We start from the raw sequence: 5,330 nt of genomic DNA on the forward strand, positions 1-5,330 counted from the left end.
ATTATATTTATAGTATAATATGTAAATATATATTACACATGCATTTTTATATATTACACACACGTGTGTGTATGTATAATTTTTTCACAGCCATAATTACAACTTTCTCAAAATCTTACCTGAGCATCAAAGCAACCATTTATAAACCCGTGTTAAGCTACTCTAATATGCTAACTGGAGCCCTGGTGGCATAGTGGTTAAAGCTCAGACTGCTAACCAAAGGGTCGTTAGTTTGAATACACCAGTCGCTCCTTGGGAACCCTATGGGGCAGTTCTACTCTGTCCTATAGGGTCGCTACGAGTTGGAATCGACTTGACGGCAATGGGTTTTTTTAAATATGCTAACTGAACAAAATGATTTTAGAAACAAGATATTCAAAAACGTGTTCTGAAATGCCTCTATTTCAGAAGTACAAAATAACATTTGCCATTTAAAAGAGAAAATCAGGAGCCTAGAAATTTTTATCTCTTGGGATGTGTGTGTGTGTGTGTGTGTGCGTGTGTGTGTGTGTGTGTGAAATGAAATCTTCAGGGAGATCTACCACCTAATCTGTACATCCAAGGTCAGTTTTTAGCCAATCAATCAATTTTGACCTTCTGTTCAGGCCCTAAACTTTTCCATTCCTTTAATCTCATTTGAAAAATACCGTGAGAAAAGGAAGTCCTCAAGCAAGAGAAAGACAATGTATCTGCAAAGAACTATCTCATTGTAGGTGTGTAAGGAGAAGTATCTATGTAACAAATTGCTACTGTTTAAGCCCATCAATTCAAAACAAGCATTTCAAAAACTTGCCAAGATGACTCAAATGACCCACATGTTTGGACACCTGAAGAAAGAAAGAAAAGATAACATCACACACATTAGTGCCGTGGCCCTGTTGGAATCGGATGTGGGCTTGGTCCTTTAATAATGGTGGAGATTAAACTGCTTCTTTCCTCACAAGTTTATCACCCCAGTCAGAGGGCTCAAGAGGGAAGAAGGCAAATGAACATTTTGGATGGAAATTTAAGAAACACTTCAGTTGCTAAGAAAGAATTCATTTTTCTTTAACATATTTTATGTGACCCATTTCATCTTTGCTAAAAATATACTTCTGAATCTCCAGATTGCTCTCTTTGCATTAGGACCTTCAATTTGGCAAAAGTAAAAGTACGAACTCTTCAGTTTGGCCAGTGTTACCAGGGCCAGTTGGGTTTCTTCATAAATGATGGCTCTAGAAAGTTACATTTTGCTTTGGGAAGTTTGTGAAAGGTTAACTGTGGTGAATTCCACAATAACAAGCAATTTAATTTGGTCCTGGGTGGGTAAAGGGTGGGACACTAGGATACCCGTGTGACTACTCACTCTTCTCTGGAGACAGTACAGTTCAAGTCATAACAAAATGGATTGGGCAAACTTGGTCATGCTTCTCTGAGACTTCACAGACAAGGATAGAGGGCTGTGTACCCAATTAGTGTGGATGAATACATTCAAACAGAAGAAAAATGAGCCACTGTTGGTAAAGCTAAAGCTGCCCAGGGGACACCTTGGAATAGACATAGTTGATAATTCTCTACCAAGAAGAAAAAACACGTCTTGTATTCATCTGTATTTGAAATTGTTTGTGATGCTGCACCAAGCAATACAATTTGATCCAGTCTTAGGATATTTGCATTTTTGTCCTGCATTGCCTACCAGGGAGTCAATCTAGAAAACCACATTGTACAGACTAAGTTCAACCAATGTGCTCAAAAATAGCCTCAGGCAGTGAGTCTCACCTTCTAACTAAAGCACTATGAACTGTTTAAAGGAGTCCTTTCAACAAAAAACAAAAAACAAAAAAAAAACATTGCCTTTCTTTCATCTTTGTTCCAGTGTAGGATCAAGAAGGGACAGTGGGCAAGAAAAGGGAGATCACTGACCCTGACTGTTTGGACAGCATGACTGGAATCTATTTGGTTTCCTCCAACCCCAGAAAACCAACTCTGTTTCCATTGCATTTTGGAAAAAGCCAAGAATTTTGGGAGTCAGTTATTTTGTTCTTTTCTGGCCTCCTCCCAACACCTTTCTATAAACTGTCAACCTCGCAGCAAGACATAAGCTTGGCCAGCACTGAGTGCCTGATCGCCCATGACAAGCTTCCAAAAGTCATTAGCTTGGCAGCATGTTTAGCCTACCCACACACTGGTAACTTATATCTGCTGGAATCACTCATTTTGAATCCAAAAAGGTCCCACACGAGGCTGAACAAATTTGAACAAAGTCAAGCAGAGGAGAAATTCATTCCTGGACACTCCTTCCTCTCTTCTGTGGCCTCAGCAACTCTTTCAAGGTTCCTATCCAGATTGAACATGCTACTCCTTTGTTTCCAGGCAAGCTTGAAAGAATTAGCACTAAACCCCAAGGAGGAGCAAGGGGCAAGTGGTTGGCTGCCATAATAAATAAATAGGTTAAATGTTCCCCCTAACATAAGCATCATGAATGTGACTGCCTTTTCCTCCATACTAATAAAAGCTGAATGAAAAGCCAAGGTCATGACTTCTGTCCTCTACAGGCCAGATAGGTTTTGGTCTTATCTTGGCTACATCTCTACCCAGACCCTAACCAGATGTCCCATAATTATGTGAAGCTAAATTCAAAGAGTCCTGGGCCCAGGATGGCCCATTCTCACTATGAGAGAAAGACCTCCTCTCCATGAATGATGGCACATCCTTACTTTGAAAAGACCTACCAAAGAAAGAAAGTGAGACTACCATTTACTGAGCTCCTGCTATGTATCAGGCTCTGTTCTAGATGCTTTTCACCTCTTAATTAATCCCTCCCTCCAAACCTATACATTATGTGTTTTGTTATATTCATTTTACAATAATAAAAATGAGAGAGGGGTTAAAAGGGGTTATAAACAAATAAGTTCTAGTCAAGAGGAGTCAGAAGAAAGTTACAGGATGTGGAGAAGAGTAGATCCTTAATTTTTTTCATCTAATTGAAGGATTATGAATATTCAAGAGAAAACAGTAGCTATGGTTGGTGAGTAATAAAAAAGGGAGGGCTCCCTGTCATCTTAGAAGTCTATTGGTGGCAATAATGTTTAAGCGTTGGATTGCTAATCCACCCAGAGGCATCTCAGAAGTAAAGCGTGGTGACCCCAAGAAGATAAAACACTTAGGAATAAATCTAACCAGAGATGTAAAAGATTTATATGATGAAAACTACAAGACACTACTGCAAGATACCAAAACAGACCTGCATAAGTGGAAAAACATACCTTGCTCATGGATACGTAGACTCAACATTGTGAAAATGTTGATTCTACCCAAAAGCAATCTACAGATACAATGCAATCTCGATACAAATTCCAAATTCATATGGAAAGGGAAGAGGCCCCGAATAAGTAAAGCATTACTCAGGAAGAAGAACAAAGTGGAAGGCCTCACACTACCTGATTTTAGAACCTATTATACCGCCACTGTAGTCAAAACAGCCTGGTACTGGTACAACAACAGACACATAGACCAATGGAAAACAATTGAGAATCCAGTCATAAATTCATCCACCTATGAGAAGCTGATATTTGACAAAGGCCCAGAGGCCATTAATTGGGGAATAGATAGTCTCTTTAACAAATGCTGCTGGCATAACTGGATATCCACCTGCAAAAAAATGACACAAGACCCATATCTCACACCATGCACAAAAACTAACTCAAAATGGAACAAAGACTTAAATATAAAATCAAAAACGATAAAGATCATGGAAGAAAAAATACGGACAACACTAAGAGCCCTAGTACATGGCATAAACACAATACAAACCATAAGTAACAATGCACAAGCACCAGAAGAGATACTAGATAAAAAATCAAACACTTATGCTCATCAAAAGACTTCACCAAAAGAGTCAAAAGACAACCTACAGACTGGAAAAAATTTTTGGCTATGACAAATCCGATCAGCGTCTAATCTCTAAAATCTACAAGATACTATAAAACCTCAACAACAAAAAGACAAATAACCCAATTAAAAAATGGGCAAAGGGGAGTTCCAGCAAAATGGCGCTCTAAGCAGAAGCACCACGCCGTCCCTCCACAGCAAAGATCCGAAAAACCAAGCCGAACAGAGAATACTACAATCCTGAAACTCTAAAACATCAAATGACGAGATAAAGAACTCAGCCAAGCACCAAATGGAGTGATAAAACTGACAGAGAACAGAGAGCGAGGAGAGATTCATGCAGAGGTCGCCTACCAGCTAACGCAGCATGGATCCGCCATCTTGGACTCCTATCGGAGACCAGCAAACAGGGGGTACGAGAAAGGAGCCTCACGGAGCTTCCTGCGGGAGACAAAACAACCAGTAATTGGCGATATATGCTATCCCACCCCCCACCCTTCTTCACCCCGACTCAGCCTCCTCTGCTTCCCATGACCACAGTCTTTTGCCCGGGAAACAGCAGCTGCTTGGATTCCACACACCCGAACGGGTGGCTCTCTGGGTGCCATTTGTTGGCTGCTGGTGTTGCTTTTTTTCTGCTTCTTTTTATTTCTTCCTTGCCTCTCCCCACTTCCCCCTCCTTTCGCTCGAGTACCTCACTCCGTGCGCCATCTTTGCTTCTTCCTGAGGGGCTGCAGAGATCTGGTAATTTGTGATATACGCTTTCCCACTCTCTACCCTTCTTCACCCACACTCGGCCCCCTCTGCTTCCCACAGACACAGTCTCTTGTCCAGAAACACCAGCCCGCACTAGCTGGCTCTCCGAGTGCCATTTGTTGGCTGCTAGTGCTGGTTTCTTTTTTTTCTCTGCTTCTTTTGACTTCTTGCTTGCCACTCGCCACCTCCCCCTCCCTTCGCTCAAGTGCCTGGCTCCGTGCACCATCTTTGCTTCTTCCTGAGGGGCTGTGGAGCTCTGTTTGAGTGTGCAGCTGCTTCCTGGTTTGGGCTGCCACGCTGGTGAGATGCTGGTGCTTTTGTTCGTTTGTTTGTTTTGAATTGTTTGTTTGTTTTCTTTTCCTTTTCTTGAGTTGGGAGCCCTTTCTGGCCAGGCGGAGCTGCGTGGCAGGGAGAATCCCCTTCAGCTTCCACAGATGTGCAGAGGGATCCCTGAGAGCATTTCTTTTTTCGTTCTTTTTTTTTTTCTGTTTCTTTGTGGGCCTTTCTTGTTTTTTTTTTTCAATTTGTTTTGTTTTCTTTTCCCTCTTTTTCCCTTTTAGTCTTCCTTCATTGCTCAGTTTCTCATCTCTCTATATCCTCCTTCTCTTTCTGTTCCCTGAATACCTGGCGTTGTATACCTCTACGCCTTCTAGCCAGGCTATACTGCAACACCTGAGACCGACTTCCCCAGACCTCATAGCTGC

This window comes from Trichechus manatus, unplaced genomic scaffold, assembly GCF_000243295.1.
Source record: "Trichechus manatus latirostris isolate Lorelei unplaced genomic scaffold, TriManLat1.0 scaffold00066, whole genome shotgun sequence".
Classification (NCBI taxonomy): domain Eukaryota; kingdom Metazoa; phylum Chordata; class Mammalia; order Sirenia; family Trichechidae; genus Trichechus; species Trichechus manatus.